Here is a 25,069-nt window from a genome sequence, read left to right as displayed (position 1 = left end):
GGGAGAACATGCAAACTCCATGCAGGAGGCACCATGGTCGAGAACTGAACCCATAACCCATTTACTGCAAGGCAGACGTGCTAACCACTAAGCCACTGTGCTGCCCTACTTTTAAAGATTAAGTTCACCTTTTTTATTTTTTCAAAATCCCAGCTCCCCTACACACCAATATACCATTTATTGTACCTTTGTACCAGAAAAATAAAAGCTTTCTTTGATTTTTAGAACAAGGCCTTACCTTAGCCCGTGGTGTGTTCAATAGAAAAGTTCATGACTTCCTGGTACATAGATTTGGGACATGAGAACTGTTTGGTCTGTTGCACACGAGAGTAAAAAATGCTGAGTTTTTGACTGATCTGAAATTAGATGCATGGGGGATACCTATTGTCATTGCCAGGGGCGGACTGACAACTCTTGGGGCCCCCAGGCAATAGGGGATCATGGGGCCCCTGTGTCCTTGCCCAAACTCAAAAAAGCCTATGAAAAAGGTACCAGGGGCATCTCATGGGGCCCCCTACTGACCCCGGGCCCTTGTTTCCAAATGGTCAGTCCGCCCCTGGTCATTGCTATTGAAGGTTTAGGTGATAGAGCATGCTTGATTAGGGGGTCATTGTTATTTGTATTGTTTCTGTACTTTTTTAACTAAAAATCCTTTTATATTATTGTTTTATGAGCATTATGTGAATAAAGTTGTTTAGGTTTTAAGAAAAAAAGTTGTAACTATGTGGTGCCTTAAAGTTCACCTTTTGTTTTCTACACTCCAGCTCCCCCATGTACCAATATACCATTAATGTACCTTTGTACCAGAAAAATAAAAGCTTTCTTTGATTTCTAGAACAAGGCCTTATCTTAGCCCGTGGTGTGTTCAATAGAAAAGTTCATGACTTCCTGGTACAAAGATTTGGGACATGAAAACTGTTAGGCCTGTTGCACACGAGAGTAAAAAATGCTGAGTTTTTGACTGATCTGAAATGAGATGCATTGTTGTCTATAGGACATTGTACACATTAGTGTACAACTACCCACTTAGGGGCCGCTGGATTTGATTTGGGCCCCCCTATGTTCTGCACAGCTAGGCAACACGCATTTTCCACACTTGTACTTCCAGAGTCAGTAATACAGTCGTTGAGCGTTTTTTTTTGTTGATTTTATTCAAGAAGTTAACAATGTGGATGGGGTCTAGGGGTATATGGATTGCCCAAGGAACTCGAGGAACTTCCTAGCAACTATGTTCAAAAAGGGTGGACTGGCAAATATAAAGCACTGTCCCATTTTTGGTGTACCTCCTCAGACCCTGGATGAATCCTCCTCTTCACCCAACTGTGCTCTCCCCCTGTTCAGGGTAACACTGAGCAAGGGTGTCCCAAGAGCTTGCATTTAAACAGTCCCAGGTGAAGACTAGTGTATTTCACCTGACCGACCTCTCCCCTTATCTGGCCCAGGAGGTGTAGGAGTACTCACATTGTCCTGTCAGTTTAGTGGGTCGGTATCTTTTTCAGGCCTTTCACTGGGCTGGCTTTTCCCTGATACTCAGGATGTCCTCTTCAGGAGACTTTAGGCAGTGGAGATCCTCCCTTCCAGCAACCAGCCTATAGGTAGGCTCCCCTTCCTGGGACCCCCTCCCAGGCTCCACACTCCAGCCTTCTCTCAATCCATCTCCCACCCAACACCCCTCTCTCCCCAGGCTCTGTCATATTTTAGGGTTGCCCTGGTCATCATGCCCAGCCTCCTGCAGGGGATTGTCCAATCCCTCAGATAAGCAGATCTGGGCTTCCTCCTCTCCTCCTCCCGTCTTCCAGAAAGGTCTCAAGTTTCTGAAAAGGTGGGAGGGCTCAAGAAGCCCTAAGTTGTAGAACCTCCAAGCCTGCACTGAGGTGAACTTCTGCCTCACTCCAGGGCTGACTCATCCCAGGCTGCTACTCAGCCTCTGTCTAAAAAACCCCAAAAAAACAGCCTATATAGCTAACCTGGAGGGCGTGACATCAGTAATGCAGCATTGAGTATACAGCAGTAAAACAAAAATAGAACATTTTTAATTTGAGTGCAGTAATTTACTTGTGTGTTTACTCGTTTAGGCCCCATGCACATGAGCTCCATAATTTACTGATCTTTACTAAGGAACTTGTGATCCCTGTGTGCAAGCACATACTGGCAATGAAGAAGAATTTTACTCGTCTATACTCATCTATACACTTACACACCTTTACTGGCCTATACTTGCCTATACTCAATATTACTCAAGTCTTTACACAGTTTTTGGCCCCTTGCACACAGGTGTCACAAATTCCTAAGTAAACATCAGTAAATTAGGATGCCCGTGTGAAATGGACCTTAAGACAAGGACAGCAGTTCACTAGTTGACCTCATTAACACACACACCCTGCACCCATTAACTAGGTTTGCACGGCATCTTTAGCATCCCTCTAGGCTTGCATTTGCCTGGCTGGTCAATGTAGGCTGCCACAACTGCTATTTTTGCACGGCATCCTGAGCGTGCATCCAGATGGGCTTGAGCCGCATGCTAAATTGTCTGGGGCCACATGCGGCCCACGAGCCACTGGTTGGACACCCCTGATGTAGTGCCAGGGCATGCCTGATTGGATACAGGGTCAATAGATAGATAGATAGTGACCTCCTATTCCATAGTTTTGGTAAATCGAAGGAAATTGTACAAAGAATGTGTACAATCAGGTTGTATAGTGTTGTGCCACCTTTATACAGGAGGGAGTATAGGAGGGAGTGGACAGAGATACTCAGCTGTCAGGCCTCATTTACATTTCTGTAAGTGTTTTTGGGGTGTTTTGGAGTTTATGTGCTCATAGGGCAGCAAATTCGCTTAAATGGAGTACCCTACATATGACAAACACTCCAAAGAAGCTCCAGAACTCTTTTTTTGAGTGGAACATGCCGCATTTCTTTTCCTTTGCTTTTTGATGCATTTGCGGCATGTTTGTCATACTTGGGGTTCCATGTACATTTAATGGTAATGCAAGCGCCATGTGAATTTGCAACACAGGTGGTTTTTGTTCAAGAACATGCAGATGTCAATAGAGCCATTTCAGATGTCATTCCTCCCGCAAAATGCATAGAGCAGCCCATTGATTCCAATGGCCTGCAATACATCCAGTAAAGTAGCTCATGGAACATTTTGGCGCGTTGCGGTTTGCATGTTTTTTTCTGTGTGTTTTGCTGCGTTTGATGCTAGTTTTTTTCATGTGGCAAAATGTATGTTTGCTTCTGTGTTTGGGGTGCCAATAGCAATGATAATGGGTATCCCCCATACTGCGTTTATTTCCTTCTATAGCGGTTGTGATAGGCCATATGGCTCAACTCATTTCCCAGATTCAAAATATTCTGCTTCCTAAGGAGCTAAAGGGGTCAGATCGATTTAAAGAGTTTCATTCATTAGAACCCATATAGAAATTGCTTACACAGCAGACTTTTACCATGTCATAAATGTCGCACAGGCACACAACTCACCTTTAAAAGAGATGGACAACAATAGTGTAGGTTACCCAGCGCCATCCCAGGTAGGGACTGATGAAAATGGAGAGGGTACACACAGCAATATTATTATTAATATTGATATCATTTCTATTTTGATCATTTTGATCGTGATCATGAACTCTTGTTATATACTTTTTTTATATTTTTTTTATAACCTTACAACATATTTTATTACCTGTTTGTATTTTATTCTTTTACATATTCATAATTATGGGGTTTTTTTTCATAGGTCATTTTTTTCATATATCTATTTTTCTGTATATTTTTTGTATTTGTTCAATAGCCCTATAGAAGGGAGAGTGCTTTTTCCCGAAATGCGTTGGCTTGATGTACTTGTCGTTATTCTCAATAAATGCCTCTTAATCTACCATCAAACTTGCATTCTTTTGGACATTTGGTGCTTCTTCTTTCTTATTATTCCAAGTCTACATGTGTAAATTACCTAAGAGGGTTTACCACCAGTATTCACCACTGGGCACAACTGACTGGAGGGTTAGCTACCTACCCACCCACACAACCACCCACCTATGACCAGTGACTGATCCAGTCAGTCCAGCGTGGTCTTCAGCACAAATAAAAGTAAGAGGATGAAATTTTTGACAGAAGAGACTTTGCATATCTCTTGTGCCAAAAAAAAACTCTACCCCCTAGCAATTTTTTACTTGTGGACTTTAGTTCCAGCTTAGGCCACAATTCCAGTGTCTTATCATGACCTAAAAAACCAGATCCCACATTTCCAGACAGCTTGCAGAATGGTACTATAGACAATTTTATAGATGTGATAATTCCAGAGACAAGCCTTCAAAGCCAGAAGTTTTCCATGGATACCAAGAGTACTTGGCAGCTATGGCATAGCAGAAATATGTTGATGTTATCACCTTGCCAGTCTCAGTAAAACCCATGTCTTTGGTCAGATTAACACTGGTAGGCAATCTCAACACAATCTCTTCACACGTAATTTTATATTGATCTCGTAATGTGTGACATATCAGCCATGCCACTTGTCCACACATGTGACCCATCTGCAACAACTCATAGCAATTTCCCATGTCAGGTCCCCTAACAGTAAATCAAAGGACTACCCATATGGAAGAAAAATATATTTGAAATATATTTTAAAAATATTCTTCCCAAATATATTGCCATATATTTGAAATGCTAAAATATTTGCCATATTCAATATATTTCAAAATATATTTCAATATATATATATATATATATATATATATATATATATATATATATATACATATACTTCACTTAAAAATACAAATCTACATTTTAGGAATGCATATACATATATATGTAAAAATATATGTTAAAAACTTCTTTTATATGTTAAAAAAATCCTAGCAGTGTGGATTGGATCCAATCAGAGAGTAGGGGAGTCAACAGCCAATAGAAACATCATAGAGGACTGGCTGTGCAGGCACCAAGAATCATGGGAACTGTAGTCCTTAAAGAGACACTGCACTAAATAAGTCAATGGAGGCTGATGGATCTGTGGACTACCCACAAATCCCAGCACTCAAATGAGGGGGGAGTTTCAGCATTTTCCTGAGCAAACTGAGAGCAATCCAGGGAAGAGAGCAATGAGGATGGACCTGCTGTCAGGGTCTGTGCCTCACATCTGAGGGACCAGAGCCATTAGAGAGGAGCTAAGAGGACCTGTTGCTGTGCCTATTCCCCCACAACAGGGAGAGGGGACAGAGCCTGCCAGAGCTGCTTTCAGAGACTGGGTTGAAAGAGAGAATCACTACATCTTTAGGCTCCAAGCTGAGGGACTGCGGCATGTGTGAGAGATCTGAGACCTGACTGCTGAGAGCTGCTGCTCACCAAGCCTTTAGGACCTGATTAGCAGTCTGCCAGGAAATGATGAGCTGAACTATATGACCTAAATGCACACCACACTGTGTGAGCCCAAACAGAGACTACTCCCACTTAGCAGCTTAACCCCTGTCATCTACTAACACTCTTAAAGGGACAGTGCACCATCTAAAGAAGGGCCCCACGTAAAGCTGGCCAACATTAATTACTAGGTGCCAGGTACTTTCTACCACCTCCAGGGATACCCTACATTAGTGTAGCACTACCCCCCTTTATGAAGTTTTGGGCCTCCCTTTACTCCTGTACAGCCAGGCAATACGCATTTCCACACCAACTTGCATTTGGAGTCAGTAACCAGTCCTTGAGCTTGTTTTGACATTTTATTAGGGGATTTAGAACTTGGATGGGGTAAGGGGTGTATGGGATGCCCAAGGGAACTCAGAAACTGAGAACAATTTCCTGAACTATATACGTGTCTTTACACAAAAATCCTCTTCATGGAGAGCTAGCCAGCATCTCCTGTTGTAATACCCCAGACCCTAAATATTCCTCTATGCAGGTGCTGAGCAGAGAATCCAATGCCTGTCAATTTAAGATATAAAGTGGTTGTTAATTTGGTTTCCCACCATGGTGCTCCTTCCCCTGTCTGGCCCAGGGGATGCAGGTCTGCTCACTCAGTCCTTCCCCTGTGTTGCTGATAGGTCAGTGGCTGCTACCAGGGCTTTTAGCTGGGCCACTCTTTCCTTGCCTCACAGATGGTCCTCTCTCAGGGGGGCGGTGAAGTCCTGAACTTTCCTCTTTCCAAGGTCTTCTGCCTGTAGGTAAGGCCCTCTCCATCTGGACCCCCTCACAGGCTCCTGCCTCCAACCTTACTTCCTCCTCAACTCTCCTCCGACAACAACTCCTCCCTACTGAGCAGGCTTGGTTACTATTAAAGGCTGTCCTGGCCCTTTGACAAGCCTCCTGTTGGGGATTGGCCAGAATCCTCTAGGAGCACAGACCAGCCACTTCGCAGATCAGTCCACTGCTTCTAGATCTTTCTCCAAAGTCCTAGAGCAGAGGGAAATTTCGGAGGGCTGGTCTTCAGTGCCTCTCAGCTCTGACTACAATTTGACCCCTGTTAGCTATCACGCCCGGGCTGCTACTCTTCAGTGCCTCTCAGCTCTGACTACAATTTGACCCCTGTTAGCTATCACGCCCGGGCTGCTACTCAGCCCTAACTATCAATTGGAGTCTAGCTCCGCCTAGCTGACAAGGAGGCAGCTACACTAGGAACATGTAGGCCCACTTGTGACTGGGTTGTATGCATAAAGTGTGACCCTTTTCATTCCTCTGAATTGGTTGATATTGTTCAGAGACTCCAGTAACCCGGTAAAGATTCCAGTTACCAGTGCTATCGTTTTTTAAGTGCTGTTTAGTAATTTCTATATTATTGTACTCTTTTGTCTATGCATTTATCTGTTTGTTGATTTGCACCGTTTTGCATTGAATTGCCGTAATACATTCAGTTGTTTTGCTGTCAAGCTGTTTGTGGCCTCATTCCTCTGCATTCTTAGAGTGGTAGCCTGCTAATCCACAGGTACAAATGGTCTTTAGTATATGACCAAGTGTTTCAGTAGGGACAGAGCAGTTTAGAAAGTCATGGCAAAGCAAAGGACCCATCATCACAAGTGGTTCCTGGTGGGGGAAGGGGTAAGCTAGTAAGCTATATATCAGCTTTGTCGCCCTTCTCTGGACTCTCTCAAGTTCAAGGACTTCCTTTCTGAAGATTGGTGGCCAAAACAGGGCCCTATACTCGAGGTGTTGCCAAACCAGAGTTTTGTAACGTGGTAGAGCTATAGTTTTATCTCTGGAGTAAATACCCTTTCAATGCATGCTAACAGCCTGCTAGTCTTGCTTGCTTCAGCTTGGCATTGCATGCTATTGCTGAGACTGAGATCTGCTAGAACACCCAGATCCTTTTCCATCCCAGATTGCCCCAGAGGTTCTCCTTCTAGTGAGGAACTCACATTCATATTTTTAGCTCCCAAGTGCATTACTTTACATCGGAATTTCTCAACCTTTTCAACACAGAGGAACCCTTGACATAACTTTCCAGTCTCAGGGAACCCCTGCTAAAAATGGCTTTATCTACAACTCATGATACATTAGTGTGATAGTCAGTGGGAAGAATGCTCCTTACACCTGTGGACATTGGGAAGAATGACCCCCTTACAGATTGCTAAAAAGATTAATGGTATCAGTGGGAACTTATATGAGAATCAAAAATTGCACATTTCTCAAGGAACCTCTGGCAACCTCTGGAGGAACTCTACGGTTCCACGGATCCCTGGTTGAGAAACCCTGCTTTACATGTTTCAATTTTAAAGTGATTTAACCTTGCAGATTTTTTTTTAACTTAAAATAATGAACATTTCATACTTACCTGCTCAGTGTAATGGTTTTGCACAGAGCAGCCTCAATCCTCCTCTTCTTGAGTGCCCCACCCACACTCCTGGCTCCTCCCCTGCCACCAGTGCCGCTATGGGGGCTCTCATGCAGGCTCATTCCTGAGCTGTGCTCTGTGTATCCATTGACACGCAGAGCAGGGCTTGGGCTCGCTCCTGCTCCTTTCTCACTGACTGTGATTGGAGCCAATGTCTCCTGCTGCTGTCTCTGAGCCAGTGAGGAGGGAGAGAGCTGAGAGACCCACTGCTCTCATGCACACTGCTGGATTGAAATCAAGCTCAAAAAAGTATAAGGGGGGATTTTGACTTTTCATAATACATAGAAGTAATTTCTAATGTTTTTTCTTCCCAAGCTATCCCAATGTTCTTATCACTCACTTACCTCATCCATGGAAGCTTTGAATTTTCACTTTTCTGTTTGAAATTTAAAAAAAATGCATTCTGATTCCATCACTTCCTGTAGATCACATTCCATTATGCACTGCATTAGTGCTTACCAGTCTGGACCACACCTCCCTCATTACTATTCCACCTCTTGTTTTATTTCCACCCAATTTCGGTACAATCTGATCTCCTATAGGCTCCATTCACACTTGTGTGACTTGTCATGTGACTTTGGAAAATAACAAGTTGCAGCTCATGTATTTCCATGAAAGTCTTTCAAATCTTTGTGACTTCACAGCAACTTTAAAAAGGTTCTTGCACTACTTTGAGCCAACTTTCATGCGACTTGAGTGCCATAGACTGCAATGTTAACTGTCAAAAGTCGCATGAAAGTCTCATTTTAATGTTATCAATGAGACAGATGTGCAATAGTCAAAGCCAAAGTCAACAGCCAAAGTCGCATCCAAGTCACACCCATTCAAAGTTGCATCCAATGCATGAAAATCACATGACTTTAGAGTCACACAAGTGTGAATGGAGCCTTAGATCTGCCATCAGCTATGTAGTGCAAGTGCCTGCCTGATTTGATAATACTGAATAGATTGTTAAAGTGGGTCCTTTATTCCATAGTTTTGGTAAATCTAAAGAGAATCTAATCTACAGAGGTTGTACAATCAGATTACATAGTGTATGGCAAGCTTTAAGTACATAGGAGGAAGTGGGCAGAAACACTAAGGTGTTAGGCCCCATTCACATGTCCACATAGCAGGAACTTGTGCTCCCACAAGAGTTTTATTTGGGGGGGGGGCATTTTGGAGCATTTCCTCTCTTCACGCATAGGGCAGCCCAGTCACGTAAATGGTCTGCCCTATATGCAACAAATGCCCCAAAAAAGCTCCAGAACAGTTTTTAGAACAGAGCGTGGCGCATTTTTTTACCACGCTTTTTGGTGCACTTGCAGTGCGTTTGCCGCACATCAGACGTGTGCCTGCTACTTGCACTTGAGGTCCCATTAACATTTAATGGCAATGGAAGTGCAATGTGTGTTTGCAGCTTGTTTCCAGAATGCATGGCAAAGCGTAACCTGTCTGTGCAGTTTGCCATACGTTCAGAAAAATGCAGTTGTGAATGGAGCCTCGTTGTTCTTGTGTAAACTCACCAATTTCACTTTCAGGCCCCATTCACATCAAGCATCACAGGAGCAGATATGTTTTTATCATTTGTCCCATAACCTGCATAGGGCATTGATTTCAATGGGCTGTCCTACACGTGGCAAAGTAGCTTATAGGGCATTTTGGAGTGTTGCAGTTTTCACTTTTTTTTACTGCCCGTTTTGCTGTACTTGTCGCTCATTTTTTCACATGGCAAAATGTGAGTTTGCTTCTGAGCTTCGGGTGCTGTTAACAATTAATGGCATCAAAAGTGCGACTAGTTCATTTTGGGTTTATAAAGGTGGGCATAGACCAGGGGTCTCCAAACTTTCTAAACAAAGGTTCAGTTTACTGTCCTTCAGATTTTGAGGGGGTCAGACTGTGGCCAGTGTAAACAGAAAATGCCCTGGCATCAGTGGAAGTAAACAATGCTCCGTCATTGGCATTGGTGGGAGGAATAGTGCCCCACTGTTGGTATCAGGGGAAGGAATCGTGCTACATCATTGCTGTCAGTGGAATAAATAGTGCCCCATCATTCTTCAACTGTAGTTTAGAGACCACTGGCATAGACTATACAATCTGGACTATACAATCTGATTGTATAATCTACAATTTTTGTACAATCTCCTTTAGATTTATCGAATCTATATAATAAGAGGATATACCAATCTATCCAATGGTGCCCCATTGTTGGTATCAGGGGAAGGAATATTGCTACATCATTGGTGTCAGTGGGGGGAATAGTGCCCAATCATTGGTGTCAGTGCAAGGAATAGTGCCACATCAATGGTGTTGGTAAAAGGAATAGTGCTCCATCATTGGAGTCAGTAGGGGAAATAGTGCCCCATCATTGGTGTCAGTGCAAGGAATAGTGTCCCATCATTGGTGTTGGTACAAGGAATAGTGCTCCATCATTGGTGTCAGTGGAAGGAATAGTGCTCCATCATTGGTGTCAGTGGGGGGAATAGTGCCCCATCATTGGTGTCAATGCAAGGAATAGTGTCCTATCATTGGTGTTGGTGCAAGGAATAGTGCCCCATCATTGGTGTTGGTACAAGGAATAGTGCTCCATCATTGGTGTCAGTGCAAGGAGTAGTGCCACATCATTGGTGTCAGTGCAAGGAATAGTGCCACATCAATGGTGTTGGTGTAAGGAATAGTGCTCCATCATTGGTGTCAGTGGGGGGAATAGTGCCCCATCATTGGTGTCAATGCAAGGAATAGTGCCCCATCATTGGTATCAATGGAAGGTTTAGTGGCCAATCATTGGTGTCATTGCAACTAATAGTGCCCAATCATTGGTGTCGGTGCAAGGAATAGCGCCCAATCATTGGTGTCAGTCAAGCTGTATAAAAATCGATAATTAAAAAAAATAATTAAATTAAAATTCAGATTTTTTTTTAATTTAAATCGGATTTTTTTTATTTAAACCAGATTTTTTTTTATTTTTATCAAATTTATTTTAATAAAATGCTTTTGGAGTAAAAATTTATCTAAAGGTAGTTTTCTAGGTAAAAAAAATAAAAAAATCTGATTATTTTTACTTAAATAGTATTTGTTTTATTTAACCGTATTTTTTTCATTTTAGCAAATGTATTTTAATAAAATGCTTTTGGAGCAAAAATCTATCTAAAGGTAGTTTTCTATGTAAGATACATTAATAATTTAGTTTATTCAGCTTGAAATGGAGCTTAGTTATGTAGCATGAGGCTGTACATACTGAAATATTTACATTATTATTATTTAATGAACCCAAGCTCTGCAAGCTGAGATAACATGCACTGCATTGATGCATTCACACAGTTTCACAGTAACCATGAGAAGAAACATGAAATAAAAGAATCTGAGTCGTTCTTCAACTATGTGTGGTTAACTTATTAACCTAAAATCGGTTCTGATATTGCGGTTTTACTGACCTGACAGCTTATTATTCTAAAAAGAAAACCTTAATTTGGTTTGCAAATATTAAAGATTCTAACTACCAGCAAGAATGAGTTGGATTCCTTACATTTAAAGAGCACCTGTCATTCTAGATCCATCATGTTAGCGGACATCCACTCACCTGCTGCCGCAACGTCTCTCACCTTGTTGTGTCACTGCGGCATCACCAGCTGTCCCATTAAAGTGAATGGGACTGTCGGTGAGTTAACAGCGGGTCAGGGGAGAAGCCGCTGAGGGACAGAGATGACAGTTGCTCTTTAAAAATTATGATTTAAATCAAGCCTTTTCACTAGTGATTTCAATCGTGATTTAAAACAACTTGACTTAAATCAAATCCACCCTGCTGTCAGTGCAAGGAATAGTTCCCCAGCATTGGTGTCAGTGCAAGCAATAGTGCCCCATCATCGGTGTCAGTGCAAGGAATAGTGCCCCATCATTGGTGTCAGTGAAAGGAATAGTGCCCCATCATTGGTGTCAGTGCAAGGAATAGTGCCCCATCATTGGTGTCAGTGCAAGGAATAGTGCCCCATCGTTGGTGTCGGTGCAAGGAATAGTGCCCCATCATTGGTGTCGGTGCAAGGAATAGTGCCCCATCTTTGGTGTCGGCGCAAGGTATAGTGCCCCATCTTTGGTGTCAGTGGGAGGAATAGTGCCCCATCATTGGTGTCAGTGGAAGGAATAGTGCCCCATCATTGGTGTCAGTGGAAGGAATAGTGCCCTATCATTGTACAACCGCAGTTTCGAGACCATTGGCATAGACTATACAATCTGAGTGTACAATTGTCAATCTCTGTACAATCTCCTTTAAATTTACCAAACCTATATAATAAGAGGACTCACCTATCTATCCAAGGGCAGGTGCAGAGTGTGTGTTAATGGGGTTGGCTAGTGAAATACTTCCTTCTAATGGTTTACATGTCCCAAGTACCAAATTTCAGGATGGAGAAGGAAGAAGTGGAGGCCGAGGTAAGTCCAGTCCTAAAAGACAGAGCAAGGTTTTTCTTTTCTGAAACTGAAACAGAGGTACATTTATGGTATATTGGTACATAGGGAAGCTGGAATTTAGAATTAAAAAGGTGAACTTAGCTTTTAATGCAGAGAATGCATTAAGGTAACAAAAAAAAAAAAGAACAACTTTAAACCTGATCTGCCATATAGCTGTCCATCTCACTATTTTAACTAGGTCTTCTTGTACAGTTACTATATCTTGTTGGGAAGTTATTGCCATTATATCATCAGCAAATACTGAGAAATTAACTATTTATTCCAACCTCTATATCGGTTATGAGCAAGTTAAACAGAATTGGTCCCAGGACAGAGCCCTGGGGCACCCTGCTCACAGCCCTTGACCAATCAGAAAATATGCCATTAATCACCATCCTCTGGACACACTCTTGCTACCAGTTTTCTATCCAGGCACATACAGTATCATCAATGCCAAAATATCTTAATTTGTAAATCAAGCATTAATGGGGTACTATATCAAATGCCTTAGTGAAATCTGGATACACTATGTACACAGGCCTTCCTCTATACAGATTACAGCTCACCTTCTCATGGAATGCAGGTTGGTCTGGCAAGAATGGTCTTACAGAAATCCGTGTTGGTTACTACTAATTATACTATTTTTATCAGCAAATTCCTAGCTGTAGTCCCTTACCATACCTTGTAATAATTTACATACTATTAATGTTAGGCTGAGTGGTCTGTCATTTCCAGGTATATACAGTAACTTGGCCATTTTTTAATATTGATACCACATTTGCTTTTCGACAATCTGCTGGTACCATTCAAGGCAGTCATGGGCAAACAGCCATTTAGTTCAGCCTTTTACAAAACCTTTTTTTTACGTTCATGCATTCTATGCATAAAGGTAAAAAAACCTTCTGTGGGCAGCAGCCCCAGCCCCCAATACTTATCTGAGTCCCATCTTGATCCAGCAATGTGCATTAGAGCCTCGACTCTCCCTCCTCATTGACTAAGACAGCAGCGGGAGCCGTTGGCTCCCGATACTGTCAATCACAGCCAGTGAGGTTAGATTTGCTCTGTGTACTTTGTAACACTCTATACAGTATATGATATATTATATATAATATAAAATATGTTAATGGTGTATAAATAAAATAAAATTAATACATGACAAATATATTATATTTATTCTTAAAGGGTACAATGAGTCCTGATGGGTGTCTAAATAAATAGTACCACACACCCCAAAGATTCACAGTATCGCGCCTATGGATATAAGCAAGATAGCATAATATGGGAGCTGCTACTATTAAACTGCTGAAAAAATATTTTAAACTGTGATATAATTATATATAATATAATATCATATAAAATAACCATAGCGCTATTATTTGTGATTATTTTATATGACATTATATATAATTATATCACAGTTTAAAATATATTATATTGATCTGTCCTTATTTATTCATGTCTTCATTTTTATTTCAAGGCTTCTTTTCAGCAGAACAGCTGGTGTGTCCTTGAAGTGTGGCCTTACGTAAGCCATGGAAAAACACTCCTTCTAGAGCAAATACAAATGGGAGAAATCATTAGAAGTGCATAGCATTAATACATAGCATACATAAGAATAGCTATATAAAGAACAGGACCTTGGAAGACTGGAAGGAAGGTCATAAGACGTCTATCTTAGTCCCAGCTGTCTAAAGTTTATGAGAAGTCTCCGGCCTATCTACAGTGCCTGGTATGCACAAACATCTCAGAAAAGAATCTTAATCCCTCTATTCCTAATATCACTTGTGGCCCAGTACGGAACACATGGTCATTAGTTGGGGTTGTGTAAATTAGCTGTGAGAAAATAGGCTATACCTCTAATTGGTATGTCACTATAATTAGGGTGGTTCCTGTCCAGATTCCGATTACTGGTAATGAAGGATATTTATGTAAACATATACCCTCAGACTGACCAAGTATACAATCCATGGAACGGCACATTTTAGTCTTCTTAAGGAGACTCCCCCCCCCAGCCACCTGTTTATGAGCAAGCGTGGAACAAGACTGAATTTGGAAAGGTGGCCAATATCATTTTTGTTAATGCAACATTCTGCAGGCAAAACTGTTGACAGAATTATATTTTCAGGTAATATCACATCTATCTATCTACTCTATCTATCTTATAATACCTATGCATATATTTTATTCATATCGATCTATTTCTCTTTATCTTCTATCTATCTATCTATCTATCTATCTATTTATCTCTATCTATCTATTTATCTCTGTCTATCTATCTTATAATATCTATCCATATATTCTTTTCATATCTATCCATCTCTCTTTATCTGTATCCACTATATTAATGTCTGCTATCTATCTATCTATCTATCTATCTATCTATCTATCTATCTATCTATCTATCCATTTACCTATCCCTATCTGCTGTATTATTGTCTACATTTCTATTCATCTTATTAATATCTATCTATCCTATAATATCTATCTATCTATCTATCTATCTATCTATCTATCTATCTATCTATCTATCTATCTATCTATCCATCTATCCATCTATCTATCTATCTATCTATCTATCTATCTATCTATCTATCTATCTATGTTTTTCTGTCTATCCATTCTATCTTTAGCCATTGAATTAATGTCTATCTATCTATCTATCTATCTATCTATCTATCTATCTATCTATCAATATCTATCTATCTATCTATCTATCTATCTATCTATCTATTTACCTATCCCTAGCCACTGTATTATTGTCTATCATTCTATTCATCTTACTAATATCTATTTATCCTATAATATCTATCCATCTATTATCTATCCATCTATGTATCTATCAATTTTTTTTGTCTGTCCATTGTATCTTTCTTCATTATCTAATCTATCTATCTATCTATCTTATAATACCTGTATTTATCCATCTATTATCTATCTGTCTGTCTATCTATCTATCTATCTATCTATCTATCTATCTATCTATCTATCTATCTATCTATGTTTTTCTGTCTATCCATCATATCTTTAGCCATTGAATTAATGTGTATCTATCTATCTATCTATCTATCTATCTATCTATCTATCTATCTATCTATCTATCTATCTATTTACCTATCCCTTTCCACTGTATTATTGTCTATCATTCTATTCATCTTACTAATATCTATTTATCCTATAATATCTATCCATCTATTATCTATCCATCTATGTATCTATCAATTTTTTTTGTCTGTCCATCGTATCTTTCTTCATTATCTAATCTATCTATCTATCTATCTATCTATCTATCTATCTATCTATCTATCTAATAATACCTGTATTTATCCATCTATTATCTATCTATCTATCTATCTATCTATCTATCTATCTATCTATCTATCTATCTATCTATGTTTTTCTGTCTATCCATAATATCATTAGCCATTGAATTAATGTGTATCTATCTATCTATCTATCTATCTTTTTATATTCATAGGCAAAAAAACATTTATATAATAATATTGGATGTGGCTGGGGGCCCCACAAACTTAAAATATGAAACTAAATGAGAATGGAAAATGAATAACTATTAAACTGTTCATTTAACTTGCTAATAATTCTAAAATTAGAAAATAACATCATTTAAAGGGAACTAATCTCATGGAAACACATTGGTATTCTTCACAATTAAATTCAGCCACATATGAAATCCATATTTTATGTATGTAAATGAGAACAGTAATTTTGCCCGCCCTCCGAGGAACAATAAAACATCTCTTCATGTTTATAGACTACGGGCTGATCTGCCTGTCTCTCTCCGTCATGTTTCCCCAGCCGATAACAAAACGGATTTACTCCTGCAAGATTGCAGCTCTGCATACATTCTCTATATACACAATATTTCTGTGCAAGCTGGTATTAGGAGCATGTATAGATATGGATAGTCCATTATGGTAGTTTTTGACCAAATCCTTGTCTATGCAGCAACACCTCTGCTCAACCACTGTTGAGGGCTGTAGATTGAATGAACAAGATGACTGACCTTGGCTGTTTCAGATGACCCAATGTCAAGATGTGTCTAGCCACCCTCTCCCAAGCCTGTTGTTCATGTTTATGCAGAAAACTGGGAGGACGGCCTTCTAATCGCTAGAAAAATCATATTGGGGGGTCATCTCTTTGGGCTGGAGCTACACAGGAGATTTTAAGTAGCTTAGTCATGCTGCACCAGCTACACCAGCATATTGTAGAAGAACTCAAGCTGGCATAGTCATCCAATGCTCCAGTTACATGTGATTGATCCCTACTGCATGCTTCTTATGTAGCTTTGACTAGGGCCACACTGGTGATCAAATCTCTTTGCTACCACCTATTGGCTGTCACTTTATTTGCAGAACACTAAAACAAATGTGATGCTAAAGAGATTATTGTTAATAAACAGCCTAAATCTCGGATGTAGTTCAGAGGGAGAGCATATGGCAAGTGCCCATGTCAACTCATAACTAGCAAAAGAAAGGCGTACATGGGCAGGTCAATACACAGATCAATAAAAAAACAATCCCAGTGCAATACCAAGCCAAGGCACCTTGTAAAGTGTGGTCCTCAACTCTAGTCTAACAGACCTCCTGATCTGGAACATATATAACAATGAATTCATTGAGTGAAGGCATGCCTTTGATGTAGCCCTATCCTTAAAGCAGAGCTCAACCCAAAAGTGGAAGCTCCACTTGTCTACTTCCTCCTCCCCTCCTCTGCCATATTTGGCACCTTTTAGGAGGAGCGGGCACCTGGTATGACCCTGAGGTTTGCCCCCCCCTTCTTCCTTTCCCTTGCAGCCTTCTGGGACCCTTCACAGGTCCTAGGTGACTGCGGCCCATTCACAAAGCACAGTGCGCTTCGTGCATGCACAGTATGACACCAGCTATGAAGCCACAAGTCTTCACTACCGGATTCCCTTAGTCAAGATGGTGGTGCCAGCACCCAATAGTCAATGGAAGAATCAGCTCAGGTGAGGACAGGTAAGTGCCCTAATAGTAAAAGTCAGCAGCTACAGTATTTGTAGCTGCTAACTTTTAATCTTTTTTTGGGGGGGGGACTCCTCTTTTTTTTCAAATTCTTTTTTTTTGAAGGCAGCAGGTTTCAACTTTAGAAAACATTATAGTAAAGCAAATACAACGCAACCAGAGTACGAATGTGATCTGTAACCCCTGCAGATGTTGTCAGACATGTAAAATCTCTCATAAAGTCCTTGATGATATCCGGAGTCCCCCGAAGATGGGAGGCCAGGGAACCACATCAGATCAAAAACATCATGGGGATTGCTAGCCCTGAAGGAGCCTGCTGCGCGGGTTTTCTCTTATCTTACACAAAGAAGTAAGTTGGGAAATAACAGGAGAGGAAAAGAGGAAAAAAGGAAAAGAAAGAGAGGAAAGAATAAGAAAAAAAAAGGAGGGGGGGTGAGTGGAAGGATAGAACTCCCCTTTAATGTTCCCCCTTCCCCCCTGACCCCCAGCCTCTTACCCCCCCCCCCTTCCCAACGAATCACTGAGTTAAGTTGGCCAATACACTAGTAGAATTTCAAATGCATGATCACATGAATATTCAAATGAACATTAGCATGAAAACACTCTCATCAGTATATTCAATGACTTGGCGAATGTCGTTCAAAAGTACTTCAAAAACCATTGAACATTTAATTTTGGTGTGAATAGACTTTACTGAATGAAAGTTAAATTCACTGTTAGCAATTTGATTGTCTGAGAAAAATTTCCTTCCTGCTCCTTTGAATTTTGCCATCACTGCGGTCAAAAATGACCACTGATTTGACCCAATTAACAATTAGAAAATGGAACGAGCGCTCTTCAAATGAGAAGTTTTGAATGAGATTCCATTAGTGTATGGCAACTGTAGTTTAAAAGGCGGGTGGTCCTTCTCTGTGGGATATGGTCACTTTCTATTGGATGTCCAGTGGCAGAGTTCTTTCAGGATCCAGAAGACTGCAGTATATGATGACGTCATGTAGAGGCAGCCTGTCAATGAGAGCACAGATTGCAGCGCTGGATGCACTGGTCATAACTTCTTAGAAGGGGCACCATTGAAGGACAGGGATGAATTAGGTGAGTATAAAGGGGGCTTCATGAGGTCTTTTTAAACAAATGATGAATGGGTGAAGGGAAGTAAAACCGAGTGATGGAAGGGGGAAGATTTTTGTCTGAAAATGACTTTAAAGTTACAGGAACACACCAAATGTCCAGACTTGTTCAATGGCAATGGAAAACCTCCAATGTGTATCTGCACCAAATCCAGCAAAAAAAAAAATGGCAGCCACTCAAATCAATCTATAATTAGCAAAAGAAAGGAGAACATTGGTAAAACTGTACACAGCATAACTATACTATGTACCATGAAGTACAAGTTAAACTCAGCACTCCAAAAACCAAGAAGGTAATTGCATAGAGTCCATACAATCCATAAGAGGAATGGAGAAAACGAACAAAGTTGGTCAGAAATATTCCTGCAGCTCCTGGTAGGAAGATCTGGGATGGATCCATCAGCGAGACATGCAAAAGAAACAGCAACAGAGCGCCAGAATTAGTATGTCATCAGAACAGCACTTTATTATAAAGGCACACTTACATCTAAAAGGCTTTCCTCCACCTCCACAGGCAATGAGTCATGGATGTCAACACAAGGTAGCAGTCCAATAAGCCTCATCGGCAGCTGCAATGCACAGGACATAACCCACCAAGAAGATGGATGGCGGTTGACATTCACAGCCGTAGGCTTGTGCCGCTGACGGGAGACCAAGCAAAACAGGAAGGCGGGCTACTGTGTATTTCTGGGGCTCCTTGCCTTTGCCAAGCTCCAGAAATGCGTAGCAGCCCACCCTCCTGTTTAGATGTATGTCTTTATACTAAAGACCACACTGCCACACCAAGGCACCTCTACAAAGTGTGGTCCCTAACTCTAGTATAACCAAGCTCCCAACCTGGGACTTAGATAGCCATGAATACATTGAGGTCAGAAATGCATTGAAGGGAGCCTCATTCTCCATAAGATTACATAAACTCACCATTTTTTTAATTCCTCCTGTTTAGTGTTCATAGTGATTAATCATTGAGCTCCTAAAAATTTCTCATGTACCTCAAGCCTATTGTAGTAGGATGGTCAGCATGTGGTTAAGTAACAAGAAACTAAAATTATCAATGTATTTTAGCCCTGTGAATTAGAGGGAATAAGACCTTTGCCAGTTTTATTACTGACTGTGTCCCCACTATAGAGCAGATTTTCCATTACTTCTTGTCCTGGTGAGACAACAATAAGTAAGAGGAAATCTCCCCAATGGGAACACAGATCAATTAAATGCTCGACATCCACTTTACTCAGTAAGGACACAGCAAGGAGCATTTGCAAGCCCTGAAAAGAAATTGTTTGTGAAGTTGCAAGTTACGGAAAAGATTACCCTAAATTAGCTATCTTTTATTGGTTGGTAAAAGGAGTAATAAGGTATAGATAATAAACAAGACAAGGGTCATTGTGTCTGGAAGGCAAATGTTGGCTCTAACAATGTCCAATACACAATAAATAAAAACACACTTATGTTTATGATGACAAAATGAATGTCCAGTGAAACTGAGTAAAATCTGAATATCTTATATTTATCATACGCCTCTTTAACCCCTTACCTGACGCTTTCTTAACTCTTTACTGTCTCTGGAGAAGAGATTTGTGTGTTATGCTGACAGGCAGGGGCAGAACAGAAGAATACCAGGCCTTGCTATGCATCTGTATATCATTTTAATTGTTTACATTTGTTTTGTGTTTATTGAATGCATTTTTTCGCTGTATATGTTTTTCTTCATATATTTTGGCCTGTATTTGCTATTGCGTTACCTATAACATTTTCAATAAAATCTCTTTACGAAAAAGCATACCTAACACTGATATTTATCTCATTAAGTGTCAATTGTTACCATCGCTCATGGGTTTGCAGAGCATTATAACCCGTAACTGAAACATATAGGAAATACTGCAGTGTGATTTGAGACCACGAGGTGGCAATAGAAAGATTTCTATTGTTCATTATAAACATCATAAGGAAGGGTATAAACCCTGTTAGTTTTTTTTTTTACAATATTTTTTACCGTAGCCAAAACAGAAAGTGAGAGAAAATCCATCTGAATGAATCATAGGGTGTCATCAGCATCTCCAGAACTAGTGTACCTATTGGAAGATTTCCCCTCTATAACTTTTCTGATGATAACCACTTTGCGCCAGCGCCTCCTGGCCCTATAAGAGTTTCATAAGCTGGGAGGCGGGGTGGGGTTTTAGGGTCATGTGACCACTGTGATTCGTTGTCACGGCAGTCACATGATCGGAAAAGATCCCGATCGCAAGGGGAAATTGGGACCTTTCTGTGAGTCACGGACATATGTGCTGGGAGCATTCAGGGTGCCCACTCTCAGCACATATGTATTTTCTATTTGCACGCAAATATGCGGCCGCTCGGCATCAAGGCCCAGATGCCGAGATACCACATATTTGTATGTGCTCGGCGTCAAGGGGTTAAATTTGGGATTTTCTTTCACTTTCAATGATAAATGAGATAAAGAGAGAGAGGGTGAATCTCCTGAATGAGGACACAGACAACAATAAATACTGACAGGGGTTCTAATCCCTCTCCAGTTTTACCTTTAGTTATGAGTCCTGCACTAAGAAGAAATCATAGGCTGCTATTACTAAACTTGTGAAAATAAAAAGCTAGTTGCTAGTTATATATATGCTAGTTATATATATACAGTGGCTAAATGGTTACACTTCTGCCTGGTAGCACTAGGGTCATTGGTTCAAATCCCAACCACAGCACCACCTGCCTGGAGTTTGCATGTTCTCCCTGTGCCTGTGTGGATTTCCTCCCTACAATGAAGCTATGCTGGTAGGTTAATTGGCTCCTGTCTAAATTGGCCCTAGTATGTGTATGTATGAATGTGAATTACGAACCTTAGATTGTACACTCCTTGAGGGTTAGGGACTGATATGAATGTACAATATGTATATGTAAAGCAATGAAAAAAATCATCCTGCACTGCCAACACCTATCCTAACTAGGCAAGTTGCAGAAAGCACCTATTGTGTTCCCATAAATAAAACTTAATTGATGCTGCGCTACTCAATAAATGGTGTAAAGCAAATAACAAAAAGATTTATCCAACCATCAGTGCAAATGATATAAAATAAATATAAAAGAATCAATAAATGCCCGGCTGAGTATTTCTTCTCAAAGTGATAATGTAGGTGTTTGCAGTGTGTTTTTTGGGTTTTATATATTTAAAAAAATTTTGTACTAAGTTATTTCAGGTACTTATATAGTGCTGTCAATTTACACAGCACTTCACATACATATTGTACATTCACATCAGTCCCTAACCCTCAAGGGGTGTACAATCTAAAGTCCATAACTTACATTCATACATACACATACTAGGGACAATTTAGGCTGGAGCCAATTAACCTACCATCGTGTCTTTGGAGTGTGGGAGGAAACTGGAGTACCTGGAGGGAACCCATGCAGGCACAGGGAGAACATGCAAACTCCAGGCAGGTGGTTACATGGTTGGGATTTGAGCTAACAACCCTAGTGCTGCCAGGTGGAAGTGCTAACCATTTTGGCCACTGTGCTGCTATCAGTGTTTCTTTGGAGTGTGTGAGGAAACTGTAGTACCTGGAGGAAACCCACGCAAGCACAGGGAGAACATGCAAACTCCAGGTAGGTGGTGCCGTGGTTGGGATTCAAACCAATGACCCAAATACTGCCAGGTGGAAGTGTTAATCATTTAGCCACTGTGCTGCCCAGTTTTAATGAATTTGTGTGCATTTAAGTGTGTTTTTTAAAATCTTTATTATTTATTTGAATTTATTTTTTGCATTTTCTTGCATCTGTGATGCATTTACGTGTGTTCACATATATTTGCAGTGTGTTTATGTGCATTTGCAGTGTGTTCAGGTGCAGAAAAATGCAGCATGCAGCATGGAAATACATTCATTTTTCATTCATTTGCATTTCATACTGAGTTTATAAAAATGTACCTGACTGCATCTAAACAAGTCCTAAGGCCTCATACATGCTGGGCATAAAAAATGCTGCTTATACAGACATTTTGTCATTTTTCTTTCAGCTTCTACAAGCAACTCTATGTTAGCCTATGTGTCCATGCACATTTGGGCACTTACAGGCATAGTAGAAGAGGACCATTTATAGGCTGAAACAAAAACCATCACAAGAGGAGCTTTTGAGCAGGAAAAAAAAATGCTTGATGTGCATAAATGTGACATTTAGACGTATTTGGTGTTTTCAAGTGTAAATTGATTACAATGAAATATGAGCAGAGGGGAATATTTCCTTAAAAAACGCTTATAAACGCAAATTTACATAAACATGTGTGCAATACGAAACATTATGAGTGTTTTTATGCTGTTTTTTCCTGCCAGAGGTTCTGCCATTTTCTCCAGCACCTAGTGTTCATGGACCCTTATGGTTTATTGCTATTGCCATACTGTTTTTTGCTGCCTTGTTGGGAGTATTTCCAAAATAATCCTCCAAATTTAGCCTTTGTGTGTAAAAAGATGTGGCATTGCCAGAAAAATCATTGAAACCAAAGAACCCGCATATCAGCAGCTCTTTCAGAGGTAAGCACTACAAGTGCATGTAATCAAATACTTTACGAAGGATCAAGCCATTAGTCCAAAAATCAGTTATTATATCCATGTGGCTTAACCTATGGAGTGATACCAGATTTTGTCCACTAGATGGCAGTAGAGGATAGTCCCACTGAAATCCATTATATTGGGTATGATCAGACTATACAAGGATTTTTGGTATAATGTCTTAAAATGCTTTGCCAGAAAAATCAGAAAAGATGAAAAATTAGGAAAATGAAAATTAGGAAAGACAGACCTAAAAATTCATAACACACAATAATGATCTGAAAGCTTTTTCTGCTACAGTTACTGTAGGGAAGATTGAAAATACTGAAGACAGTAATGTGAATGGCAGTGTTTTTTGCCAATATGTTTCCCATCTTCCTGTTTACGAATGGGAGCAAATGATTAAAGTAGAATTGAGTAGATGCTGTCTATGTTAGAAATCTCTGTAGTTTACACATGTGTTGTTCTTTAAAAAGAACAATCTGCGGTGGATTGCTTTTCAAAGAACACTATAGGCATGGCGGACATGTATTCTGAATGCAGATCAGGGGCGGACTGACCATTTGGAAATTCCCCCCCATGAGATGCCCCTGGTACCTTTTTCATAGGCTTTTTTGAGTTTGGGCAAGGACACAGGGGCCCCATGATCCCCTACTGCCTGGGGGCCCCATGAGTTGTCAGTCCGCCCCTGATGCAGATGGTATACGTTTTGCTGCTCCATGAAGCAAAGACTGTGTGTAATGCTATCCAGTTGCAGCTTAAGGGGAACAGCCGGGGAAAGGGGAGGTGGTGATAAAAAATATGGCTCAAATGCCTATTTTTACTGCTCCCATCTGCAAGTGTAAATGAACCCTTCAAGTGTATCTCATGACAAAACCTTTCCCCATTCCATTCAAAGCTATATTAGGCAGCACTGGGTTTCTATACATTTTTTTGTCTAATTAACTTAATATTACTGGCAAAATTAACGTTTTAGAAGTATATTCAGTACCATCTTCCCAAATCTTTTCTACATTGTATTGCAAATTTGTGCAGTCGCCATATTGGAACGCAGCATTGCACAGTGGAGCCAAATCTCTACATTGGGAAAAAGCTATCTAGTAAATGCAATTAAAAGCAAGGTCCACTTGTTACATCACATCCCACAAAAAAAGTACTTTCCCCTTGATTTCTGCCCATGGTGCTTAGAAAGGAGGTGGTGGCACAATCCTTCTGATGAGATCCTGGAAATTATGAGAATCCCAAATCTTGTGAATAGACGCTCCCGCACAGTGCAGGAGTTCCTTCTCGCAGGATATTATATAGTCTGCTGGAAAGACATGACATCACCCTCTCCAGTGTAGAAGCTGACTGAAAGGTAAGTATATCTGAGACAGGGATAAGGGGTCTAATGTTCCATAAAAATGTATATATACAGTATATATTTTTATTTTTAAATTAACATGAAGCTTTTGTGCACCATATTACTCACTAGAACTCACCAGCCCCCAAAGTTTGGCCTCACCATTCAGCAGTCCACTTCCAAAGCTGTAGTAGCCAGTAGGGGGCTTTTACATTTAACCACTGCTCTGTGGGGGTGGAGTATCTCATCAGCAGGGGAGGGGCTTAGCTCTATGTCAGACAGTGGTGAAATCCCTCTACATAATGTGTGCCTAGGATCCCTGGACTGCCCAGGAAACTGATTAGAGAATTATGAGAGCTACTGTGCACTTCAGCAGTACTGTCTGGAAGCACTGATGTAAAGGACCAGTGTGTCCACTAGACAAACTAGGCAGCCGCCTAGGGCGCACTGCCACTCTATGTGGCCTGTAGACCTCTTGTACGAATTCTTCATTTCTCTGCAGTCTCCCTCTCCTCATACACAAGGAATGATGAAGTAATGATGGTACTACTTGCCCAAATTTCTCACAGCCTGTCCACACATACAACCTTTTAGTATATATATATATATATATATATATATATATACAGTCAGGTCCATAAATATTGGGACATCGACACAATTCTAACATTTTTGGCTCTATACACCACCACAATGGATTTGAAATGAAACGAACAAGATGTGCTTTAACTGCAGACTGTCAGCTTTAATTTGAGGGTATTTACATCCAAATCAGGTGAACGGTGTAGGAATTACAACAGTTTGCA

General features: G+C 40.5%; 1 long non-coding RNA gene across 3 annotated transcripts in view; it reads left to right on the top strand.

The window, feature by feature from the left end:
• Positions 1-22,672, top strand: part of LOC149463471 (uncharacterized) — a 149,133-nt gene extending 126,461 nt beyond the window's left edge. For all 3 annotated transcript variants that reach the window (XR_016312410.1, XR_016312408.1, XR_016312409.1), the window contains one exon: positions 22,393-22,672. This is a non-coding gene — a long non-coding RNA (uncharacterized LOC149463471). The remainder of the gene's footprint in view (positions 1-22,392) is intronic.
• The last annotated feature ends 2,397 nt before the right edge of the window (positions 22,673-25,069 follow it).

Source organism: Staurois parvus, unplaced genomic scaffold, assembly GCF_062004578.1.
Source record: "Staurois parvus isolate SC_StPar_1 unplaced genomic scaffold, SC_StPar_1.0 ptg000154l, whole genome shotgun sequence".
Classification (NCBI taxonomy): Eukaryota; Metazoa; Chordata; class Amphibia; order Anura; family Ranidae; genus Staurois; species Staurois parvus.
This window is presented reverse-complemented; position numbering and strand designations above follow the sequence as displayed.